The following is a 12260-nucleotide window of genomic DNA, read 5'->3' as shown; positions in this document are numbered from 1 at the left end:
ACCTCCCCGTCAAAGCAATCAATGGGGAAAATAAATTCCTCTGTTTATTTTTTCAAAATCTCAAAACTGTCCTCTCTCATATTTACAAATGTCACCATGTATGATATCAGGCCACGCAAAAGTTTCTGACAGGCTTGGATTAGGGTATGCAGGTACGAGGTGGTGCACAAGGGATGATCAGTCCTATTTAGTTATGAGAGCCCCCTGTGCATCAGAGAGACGCCTTAGAGTTCATTTACCTCTGGGGCCTAGAGATGTGGCTGTCATTAGTACATCAGGCAGAGTGGCACCGGGGATCAAGGGTGAGAAGTAAACATTTCACAAATTCCGTTTGCTCTTGTTATCATTGTTTCATGTAGAAGGTAAGTATCTCTGGGTCTCAGCCCTATTGACGGCATCTTTATCACTACTTAGCAAGCCACGTTACATGTAATTCTAATTTCTTTTAGTTATAATGTGGGAACTAGGACCGTCACTAACTTTTCCAGAAAAGCCACTGGATGCAATTGGGTTGGAGAAATCCAGATTTCATCTAGAACGCGGAATAGAGGTGAGCCTGTGAAACTTCCAAGGCAAGCCCTTCGGTAATATTGGTAAAGAATTTGCTGCGTTTCACACTCGTCTGCATTCACTCTTGGCTTTAAACAAGATATCAGCAGTGGCGGCTGGTGACATTTGAAAGTGGTAGGGCGTAAAAGTCGTGGATGAGTGTTATGTTGCCAGCTAAGCGAGGTAGCCTGACTATCATAAGGGAGGTTCTGGAGAGTTTTAGGGCAAATCATTGCTTTATAATATTATTAGTAGAAGTGCATGATTGTTAAAATGTAATGTCCACTACAGTGAAAAAGTGCATTATGTGAATGGCAGTGTGCTACTGCACCATCCTTTAGTAATATATTTGCACACCATCCTTTAGTAATATATTTACGACAGCAAGCCCAAAACGGCATGATCACCTATACAACCCCCATAAACAAGACTAATTTCACAGAATATTCTTTGCAGTTCTCTACAGGCTGCTCCTGTTGCAACAAGGAAATCAATGCCAGGGACAGGTGGACTTGGGTGATGTTCCCAGATATATGATACCAACACTATCCCTGTATGCCAGGACAAATTTCAGACCACTTCCAAAACATAGGGCCTCACCCTGTGCTGTGCTGAACATGCCAGGAAGCCAAAAGGCTGATAAATTGATTTCTTTCCTGGTGTTCTGACATAAAACCCAATCAGCTTTATAGGACACAATCTTAACACTGCCCCAGCCCTTCTGGCTCCTCACTAGCAACTTGCAATTCAAAATCTCATTTCACAAAAGTTTGGCCCAGCTCTGTTAGCAGGTGGAAATGTGTTCTTTGGCAGTGACGATGAAATGTCAATCAAAGCCCAGACGCCCTCACCCACCTCCTACCGGTGCTTCGACACTACAGGGATAAGTGCTGAAGAGGAGTCACCACTGCCCCCTGGGAATGGTTTTCAGAACACCTTCCCTTTTCTCTGTAAGTGTCTTTCTGTCACCACCTAACGGGACTGCGAAGTGCCGATTAAAAGCAACTGCCCACATAAGATAACAGGGAAATCTGAAGCAATACAACTGACAATTATGAATCAAAACAGTGATCGAAACACCACATTTTAGCAGCGTGACGAGTCAAGTCAGAAGAAAGACTGAGACAAGTCACTAATGAAAACAAATTAAAGAGAGAACATTCAAACCTATGAAAAATCTGTGAAGACCAATACAAGGAGACATTTTACCTGCGCAGTCTGAGGCATTCTGTAATACTACGAGGAATGATCTCGATAGACACGCATGTAACACAACTTGCGAGTCATTGCAGCGGCCAGAGCGGCTGACTCCAGCGAAGGGTTCACAGTACAAAAAAAAGTATATATAAAACAGACACCTTAAAGAGCGAAGTATTTTAATCAACTATTTTGAAACTTAAGATAGAGCATTGCCCAGTGCAGGTTTATGAAAGTGAGGGCACCACAATAACTGTTTACATAAATATTTAGTGGGTTTTGCATATTTCCCAGCCTGTGCCCGATCGGAAGTGCTTACTCCCAAAGCATTCGTAAACGTTCAGTGCTTGATTACGTAAATACAAAAAACTACCAACCAGCCCTATTGCAAAATCCTTGATTATTTATATAAGCACAGTGTGTGGTAATATTCTTAATTCCAGGATTACTCCTTCAGCGTGCTCTGCAAACAATCTGTAAGCAAGGAATACATGCAGGGCTGGGTGGAGCATTAGAGACACTTTAATAGGAGCCACATATAGCACTAAACAAACAGACAGGGAGGGAGGTTTCCGCTGGTTTACAGGCATTACTTACCTCCATGCCAACCAGACACTGGCGGCGCCGCGCAGTCTGCCATCAACATCGAGTCCAGGTTGCATCAAGGATACAGATCCATTCCTCAAAAATGTCCATGAGGTGCATGTAAACGGTGCAGCCAATTCTTACATTTCTCGCTTTTCTTCATGTCCTGGCCCGCGTTGGCGCCTCTCTGCCCCTTCAAACGGTCCGGAACACCACGTCCACGTGACGCAAGTGACTGGCAACCCGGCCCTCAGCCAATCCTGGCGCTGCAGCAGCGCCAGGATTGGCTGACGGCACAGCCTACTCCTCGCCCGCCGCCTGCCCATTAGGAGTCTGAGGGGCTCCTAATGGGCATGCGCAAGGCAGCAAAAACACAAGTACGCATGACTGGGCACGGAGTAAAAAATTAAGCTCCATGCCCACTCATGCGCACTTGTGCTGCCTTTCCCAAAGGCGTCTGACAATGATGCCAGTCAACATGACGCCGGACCGCCCACGGTCCGACGTCATGCTGACTGACATTCACAGAGGAGGGACTCGGGAGCTGCGGACATTCACAGAGGAGGGAGCTGCGGGCGCGGGGGGGCTACGCCCCCACGCTCCAATGGACGCACCGTGCCTGGATGTCAGAACCCCTTTCGGAGGGCCACGGGCACACCGGGTGGTTCAGGCCTTTTACTCCTGAAGTCCTGGCGTCCAAACTATTATGGATCCCACTCAACTAAGCGAAGTACTTTTTCTGCACTTGACTCTCAGTGGTAGTTGTGGTCGAGCAGTCGAGGCTTCTTCAGGGGGGATGGAGATCCAGGTGAGTGAACACAACTCATAACTCAAAATGCAAACAGTACGAGAAATAAATCAATGTCGATCTACATACTTGTTTTTATATAAAAAGTAGTATTTTATTTCCTACTCTACACATACAAAGAGTTGCGACATTCATATGCAATAACACAGTCCCCTTGAGTCGGGACTTTAGTGGTCATCTGGTGAATCCCTGTCCCACCCTCCTTTGTGTAACATGTTCAGGGTGATTCCCCATTTAGAGGAGTTGGCCTAACGGCTAGGGCGGTCGACCTCGAATCTGGGGAACTGGGTTCGAGTCTCGGCAATGACGCTGAACATCCTGTGATTTTGGGCAAATCACTTAATCTCCCCCTACCAAACAAAAATGAATGTGTCCCCATGTAATGCAACTGGTGCTATGTAAAGCACTCCGATACCCGAATGGGTCAAGTTTGCGCTATATAAAACTCTGTATAAATTATTTATTTATTTTAAATGGTGATCGCATCAGGAAATGCAAACTATTAGGCCATACTCAAGAGTTCCTTTTGATGCTTCAGGATTTCAGTCAAAAGTTTCTTTGGTGCCTCAGCACCTTTAGCATTGAATCACCCAGGGCCTCAAAAGCCTAGTTCAAATATTACCTGCACCTGCAGCTCAAGCATTCGTCGTAACAGCAGGTCCCCTCATCACGAGCACTTGAATGCTCCGATCCTGCTTGTTAGGCTGCTCGCGGTACAGGCGTCGGGCTGGCGCAGGCTCACTCTCGAGTGGGGTGGCTGCTTGCCTCAGGGATTGCGCAGCATCAAGTTCACAGTGATGCGATAAGTCAAGTTCTCCCTGGCGGGGGAAATTCAGTCCTTTGGCTCCCGAGTGGAGTCCCATGAGGGCGTGTTGTTCTCCATTGTATCCTCCAGGTCTATGGGGGTCAGTCAGGTCAGATCCTTCAGTCTCAGGCGATGGCCTGAAGTCTTTGATGATTTGCTCCTGGTATCCTCCTTTATCATATGGGGTTTCCGTGGAACCTTCCGGACGCAATATAGACTCCTCCAGCTTCTTCATCGGTGGTCCCTCTGATATACGGGGTCACGGCAGCAAGGCCATGTGAGCTTGGTGCCCTCCACACAGTGCTCGATACTTGGCACAGTCTACGGCGGCCCTCTGATGCCATACAGGGGGCACCGAAAACAGTCTTGCACACGGGCTATGGCACAAATCATGCACAGCCGAATCCTCACACCTCACACATTCAGTCCTCACAGTAGGACTCCCCACTGGACTTCCCTCCCTCTAATACTCTCCTCTTCCTCACAGGGCACACTGGTCTTGGCAAGCAGGCAGGAGCTGATGCTCCAGGTCTTCATTTTTCTGGGTGATGTCCCCTCACCCAGTGGGGAGACTAGCAAACCTTGGCCCCCAGGACTGGTCACAGGCAGTAGTTTTGCAGAGCTTCCCCTTCTCATACTGGCTGCTTGGTATATGACAACTGTGTGGGGACTCAACCTCCCCTTCTTTTATTCCAGTTCCAGAGACCAAATGTGATTTAGGGTCTGGGAGTTAAAGTTTTATGTTGGGGTTCTGCGTCTTTTGAAGTGAGTACTTCTTTTTATCCTCTTTCATGAAAGATGTCTGCCACAGCAGGCACAACTCCAAAGTTGATTTCATACCTAAATGTCAGCCACAGTGATATGTCCATTAAAGGGTTAATCTCAGATCCCCAGCCCTGCTCTTTATGATTCTCTTATCCGCTTCATCTCCCTTCCTGAGAGGTGTCCAGGCCCCTTACTTGTGATCTAACAATCAAAGAGCAGTTTTTGGAAATGTAAAGTGAGTATCTTCCCTTTCCCTCCAGTGAATCCTCACCCAGTTCACAGGAATGCAGCAGTACATAAATATGTGTGGGGCAACTTCTCTCCTCCTCATGTCCTTACCAGGCCAGGCAGGTCTGGGCTTCCCAAAATGGATCTGAGTGTCCTCCATACAATGTACCATTGCAGGCTCTCAGTGTACATTTGCAGCACACTTTCTCTTCAGCACTAATACCTCCCTGCATTGTACCCTCATAGGCACACATGCATTCAGCACACACACTCAGTCTGCCCGCACTGTTCAGCACTGACGCTCTTCTATCTTAAACAAGGATGTGTTATTTTAAAACACAACGCACTGCCAGCGCACACATTCACTACGTGCACGCTGTGCAACACTGCACCCTTCGTGTATTGTATTTCAGGCAAGCACACATACACCCAGTATATGCTATCCCTGCGCATGCACAGCACTACATCTCTCATATAATGTATTCTTCTCAGGCATAAATACACACATTACAGTACTAACCTCACATGTGCTGCATGATACTGCTCCATCCTTGTGCTGTACCCTTTCCAGGCACATATACAACTAATGTACAGCCACTACTTTTGTGCTATGCAGCACTCTATATCCAGCTGAATCAGGCCAAGGATGAGTTAAGAACACAGCATCAGAAATTCTAAGCAGGTGATTGAGCCTGTAGGCCTCACTCCCGGGCACAGGGTAAAAAGGACCTGTTCACTACTTCTGATCCATACACGGAATGCTGCCACCACCTCTCCGGGACTGCTTAACTCCTGGTGAAGGAATGTATCTCTTTACATCGAATGCACTACAACGCATTCCATTACAACAACAACGTAGTTAAGTGAGCCATTACATCGCAAGTCGTTACAACGACTTGCTGTAGGGGGCGCCTTGGGCTTAGGAATAGAATAATTTACAATTCCTACTCCAGTTTGTGCAACAGCAGGGAAGGTGTTGGATTTTAAATCCAATCAGAAAAAGGGTGGGAGATGGAGGTACTGGTTAGGTTCACCCTCCAATGTACATGTAGTTCACAAAAAATCTGTAAATGTCAGATCCAAAAAACCTAACCAAAGAAATCGGGATTCTGATGAATGCGCGAAAAAAACAAGACCCCTGTCCAAAGAAAAGAAAATTATTTTCTTGAGTCCCCTCACTTACCCAGGGTTGCCCCTAGGTGACATGCTTCATCACTGGGGCCATCCCAAACAGCTGCTGCTTGGGGGCGTGCTGCGACTTGCTGAACTACATAGGAGCACTTTTTTGTGAAGAAATGTGTAGTGCAGTGTTTGTGGAGTGGTGAAAGTGATGTTAAAAATACCTAGCTAGTGAGCTAATGTTTTATTCTTGCTCCTAGTTGGTATGGCTAAAAAGGGGGTTAAATAGTAGGGAAAAGATATAACTATTATGTGTATACAGTCCCTAATATTCGGTCGACATGTTTCGAGGTATCCCCTAAACCTCTTCTTCAGGACCACAGGGAGACCAGCCCATGTGTGCCACTCCTTGTGAAAACCTATAATAAAGTGAGGATGCACACCTAATGTGTGAGCACCCGATTCAAAATACATACGGTTTAGTCTTTGACTCGTAGTATTTATGCTTTGGCAATACTTTTCTTCATGGTCTGCCAGGGTAGAGGGGCTTGTAGTCATACTTTCGGCAAAGCACACCTCCGTCTAATAACACCTACTGGCACCCCGGCGGACCGCATCTTAGATTTTAAATCCAACACCTTGTGCCCCCTACAGCAAGTCGTTGTAACTACTTGCGATGTAATGGTTTGCGTTCTCAACATGGTCGTTGTAACGACTGCTTTGTAATGGAATGCGTTGTAGCGCATTTGATGTAAACAATGTTTCCCCTGGTGAAGGCTGTAGCCTTCCACCATTATGAAGGTAGCGCTTTGGGCGCTTCTCCCGGTCCAACAAGACCACAATCCATGATACAGACCTATGTCATGACGCAACCTCATGATCAGTGTTCTGCTGTGACAAAAAAAATCAGTATTAGGGATCCAGATAACAGTACAGTTGAGCACTCACTGCAGGAATATAGCATGTTACAATGCATGATTTTACTTCACGTTCTATTACAACGCGGTTGTTACAACGACCGCATTGTTAGAAAGTGATACTTTTACATCACAAGTCATTAGATATACTTGATGTAGGGGATGCGCTGGACTTAGGAATAGTATAATTTACTATTCCAACTTCAGCGTGCGCAACCGTAGGGAAGGTGTTGGAATAGTACATTATACTATTCCTTAGGTTGGAGCACCCCCTACAGCAAGTCGATCAAATGGCTTGCGATGTAAAGGTAACGCGCTCTAACAACGCGGTCATTGTAACAACTGCATTGTAAATGTAACGCGATATAATGACCGCGTTGTAAACACGGTTTCCCCACTGCAGGGGTACACGCCTCTGCAGAGGACTTTTCCTTAAAAAAAAAAAGGGGGGGCGTGAAGAGGGTATGATCATAGGAGCAATGGAGGTGGATGCGCCCTCCTCTAGTCAATATATAGAAAACATAAAGATCCACCCTCAGATCGATGTTGAGCCGTGTCCTCCCAGACTACGCGTGTTTCCTACAGTGGTGGAAAACGCACAGTTTTGTTAAAATACCCCTCACACACCAAAAGGGCCCTTGGTGTCATGCTTCATCATAGGGGCCTTCCCGCCCCGCTGCGGGACAGGGCGTGCTGCAACCTACGACTACGTGGGAGCACTATTTCTGAAAAAACAAGACTATGTGTCGTGTAGGAGTGTGAGTGGAAGGGTCAGGAGTGAATGAGAGAGTGAATTAAAAAATAACTGGTTCTTTGGACTAGAAGACTTTAATATTCCTTTGAGCTAGTATTACTAAAAGTGGGGAAAATGAGTTGTAGGTATATTACCTCAATGAGCAGTCCCTCCTATGTCTGTCAACATGTTTCGAAACCCTCCCCTAGCTGCTAATTCAGGACCAAAACGATTTCTTCTACACTCACCATATAATAAGGAGCAATATCAATAAGGTATCTAAAAAAACAGGGGTGTCTAAAAAGGTGTGTATATACATGTAGCAATTACTAAGTGATGAGCATGCCAAATAACCAGGCAAAGTATACAATATCTAAATAGGTATACTACTTTGTAATCTGAAAGAAAAACAACACAGTATTAAAAAGCAAGCCATATCCATCATCTTTCGTAATCAGTGGTGACCTGTAAGTAAGGTGATATGTGACAATATATTTTCTTTATCCATAATAGTGATGCCAAAGTTGGTGCTGTGTCCTGCTGGTAGAAAAAGTGACAATACAAAGACAAACACAGATTGAACAAAAAACACACACTCTATATCAAAGGACCGGTATTGGCGAGTCCAAAAGATGTTTAGTTCATCCTTGGAAACAAATTATATTATTTAAAAAAGCATTGTGCCAAGAGAGACAAGTATAATTGGTATTGAGGTTATCTACGTACTTGGTCCCTAAGGAGATAATGCCCCATGAGCCTTGAAACGGATGGGAAGGGTGCCTATAGTCACACACTGTGAATACAAAAAAAGGGAAAGCTGGTTATTACGCATTTCCATCAATCGTTGTCTGGTCCTCATCTAACCTGCCGGTGCTATGCGGCTTTGCCGTACTTATTACTCCAAGAACACTGCCTCTCCTATGTCAAGCCTTCCGGCTGCTCCTTTAAACAATGGGACTGCATAGGGAGGGCCCTTAAGTAGTAAGGTAAATTGCTATTCCTGCCGCCAAATCAGTATTCAATTGTGTGCACCTGTTGAAAGTCTGCCGGAAGTAGTTCAGATGAACTACTTCCTGTTACGGGGCTGCGAAGAGTGTGTTTGAAGACTAGACTGCCAACCTCATCGGTGCCGATGAAGAGAGACTGCTGTCTGTCACAACCATTGCTCACTCATCTCGCAGGTGCTGGTGAAAAAAAGACTGTCATCTGTGAATTTGAGGAACGATGAAGCACGGACTCGATCAATGTCCGAATTTTTTACCAATACGTCCTCCAGTACTAATGTGTGCAAAAAGTCACATAGAAAAAATGGGGGAATATGTATGGAGAACCAGTATAATTTTCAAGACCGATATATTTATAAAATATAAAAAGTAATCGGCCAGAGTGTGCTCTATGGGGTCCTAAGTTGTTTGAGGAACCATGTGACCGGTATAGTTAGAACCACTTTCCCTACAAACTTGGCGTAATCATTTGTCATCAGAGAAATGTGTGTCACCACTGCTGAACGGTCAGAAAAAGGAGGGAGAGAGGAGGAAAAATAATACATTCATTTCTTTCTCCTCCCTAATGGGTGTTACATGATAGGTGTACATGTAGGCAAAGACGGTGTAGGTCCTGACCGCGGAGGGTCTCCCTTTCCTTGCCACTTCATTTTGATTGAAGGGCAGGCAATTAAAACCCATGGGGCCAATATATTGCCCGTATAAGTTGTCATCAGGCTGTTTATTTGGGGACCATTACTCAGATAAACTGCTGTTAATTCTTTCAGACGAGGGCTTTTTTAACTTAATGGGTTCAGGTAAATTGACCCCAGGGTATGTCGTCATTGAGGCCGTCGGTGTGTCCCCAAACGGAACACCCATCGCTGTTCTTTCTCAAAAAGACGATTTTCACCATTCAGTTGTTCAATTGCGGTCCATTGTAAATCATACACAGTGTGTTGAGTGGTCAGGTAGTGGGTTGCCATCTTCGTTGTGCTTTTTTTGCAGCGAACGTTGCTTCTATGTTCCCCAATGCGAACCTTGACTGGTCTTGTCGTCAAGCATATGTATTCCAGACCGCATGGGCAGGTGACCATATGCACTACATTCTTGCTGTTGCAATTAGTGAATCTTCTCTGTTCCCATTCGGTACCATTCCTCAATTTTATGTGCCTGCTCTTCCTTGTGAGGTAGCACGTACTGCAGTTACCTCAGGGGTGGTGGCCCTGCACAGGCAGGAGAAGTAGACCCTCAGGAGTTTTTGGTAGTCCTGGCGTGGTCTCGTGTGGACAAGCATGTCCTTCAAATTTGTTCCCCTCTTGTGTCTGATCATAGGTTTTGGGAGGTTGAGGTTGCAGCAATTTATGAGTCTCCAATGTTTATTTACAATCTTTGATACCTGATTAAAGTGGGTGTTAAACGTGGTGACACTTATTGGCCTTTCTTCTTGTTCTCCGGGTACGTTGTCCTCCAATAGGGCATCCCTGTTATTGTTTTGTGCTCTTTTCATAGCTTTGTTGATGATTCCTGTGGGGTAATTGCTTCTCTTTAGTTTGGTTTGTAGGTCGGATGCTTGAATCTTGAAATCCTTCAGCTCCGTACAGTTCCTCTGGAGGCGGAGAGTAAGCAATTCTTAGCCGTGGCTTTGAAATGCGTGGTGGTCTTCAGAGTACCTTCGTATGGGTATATATTAAGATCCAGAAAGACCAGGTTATCCCGTGAAGTTGTATTTGCGAAATTAAGAAAGGCATTCTGTTGGTTGAGCCAGATCATAAAGGCTTCTGTAGATGGAATGTCCCCTTCCCATATCACCAGAACGTCGTCAATGTACTGTTTCCATGTTTTTATATGGCGAAAGAATGGGTTGCTGGGGTGCAGGATTTTTTCGTCTCCAGATGGTGCACGTAGAGACCAGCTATGCTGGGAGCAAAGGTGCTCCCCATGCTGGCCCAGTGCTTCTGTAAGTAGAATATGTCCTCATACAGAAAGAAATTCTTTGTGAGTGCCAAAGACACACATTCCATCACTACATTGCGTGGTGTTTGGTACTCCCATGTGGTGGAAAATAGGATCTCCTCAATTATGGTCAATGTCTCATCATGAGGAAGGCTCGTATATAGACTCTCCACGTCGTGTCCCATGAGGAGGTCTTTGTCAGGGTCAAAATTTATGTCTCGGAGTAGTTGTAGAACTGCTTTAGGGTCTTTTAAGTAAGTCTCAGTTGTTTGGACCAGGGGGCGGAGGAACACGTCAGCAAACTTCAATAGAGGTTCCAGATGGAATCTATACCCGAGACGATGGGACGGATCGGTGGTTGTCCAAGATTCTTGGGAATCTTGGGAATAGTGTAGATGTACAGGGTTCTCGAGGATTTTTTAATGAGAAACTCAGCCTCCTTCTTATAGATCCAATCATGAGCCATAGCTTCTTCTACCATAGAGGCTATCCGAATTCAGATGGCTTCTGTAAGGTCGTCACGTATGATCTCATAATTCCTGCGGTCTTCGAGGAGTTTCCTACACTTGTTATCGTAGGTGGTGGTGGTGGTCTTTGTTGGCTTGCTTGATAACGATTTCGCCATTGAGTGACAGTTGACGTATTGCCTCCTCCTCCTCCCTGGATGTATTCTGAAAGATCGTGTTCCCCTGCGTCGGGATGTTCCCCATCTCTTCCATTACTGCTTTCTCAAATGCCAATAGTTCTACCTGCAGTGTGGAGTCTGGGGGACGAAGGTGGACTTGACTCATAGACCAGTGTCATCGCCTTCTCTGTCTGGTGTTTCCTTGTCTTTGAAGAAGGCTCTTCGCTTCAGTTTGTGAATGAACTCCTTCATCTCTGCACACAGTTTGACTTTGTCCTTTCTGTTAGTCGGTACAAAGCCTAGTCCTCATTCCAAGACACGTTACTGTGCCTGTGTCAATTCATAATCTGTCAGGTTCACTACTAAGTCCCTCTCCTGCTGGTCGACGGCAGATTGTTCGATGCACCAGTCATACTCCTTGTGGAGACTCGTGGTGTGTCGTCCTCTGGGGTGGACCAGTGGACATTGTTGCCCCTCCGGTTCCTGCCTCTCTGTGGTCCATGGCGTTCCCCTAAAAAAGGCGGTGGGCCATAGTAGTTGTAGTTGTATTCCTTGCCAACACAGGACTAATCACCTTACCTCTTTGTCAATGTTTCTAACACAGTTCAAAGTGTGCTTAGCGCCTTTTATCATAGTAATTAGGTCTTCCAATGAGTATTAATGCTTTAGCCTTTAGGAACAAGGCTGATGCAACACTTCAGCCTCAACTGACCGTGAGCACACTCACCATTTTAAGCTTTCACGTTGGCACACCACCTCAGAGTTACCTCAAAGCAAAGTGGTATCTCTTCAAAATAATAGTTTATTGATTATAAAGTTCATCCACTTTTCTTATATGGATTGCCAACTGTAAATGCTATTTTTTTACCATCAAATGTAGAAAACTTTGGAAACTAGGTAACCGTTCCATGCCAAAAAATATAGTGGCTATACATTCAGCCTGCGTCAACATTTTATAGTGGTCAGAAGGTAACCAGTTGCAGACCAGGT

General features: G+C 45.4%; 1 protein-coding gene across 2 annotated transcripts in view; it reads left to right on the top strand.

Moving 5' to 3' along the window:
- The window catches only part of B4GALNT3 (beta-1,4-N-acetyl-galactosaminyltransferase 3), a 549958-nt gene that overhangs the window by 301402 nt on the left and 236296 nt on the right, over nucleotides 1–12260 (top strand). The gene's annotated exons all lie outside the window — the stretch shown is intronic.

The sequence above is a fragment of the Triturus cristatus genome, chromosome 4_1, assembly GCF_964204655.1.
Source record: "Triturus cristatus chromosome 4_1, aTriCri1.1, whole genome shotgun sequence".
Taxonomy (NCBI): domain Eukaryota; kingdom Metazoa; phylum Chordata; class Amphibia; order Caudata; family Salamandridae; genus Triturus; species Triturus cristatus.
Note: the sequence above shows the minus strand (reverse complement) of the source record. Positions and strands in the feature narration are given on the sequence as shown.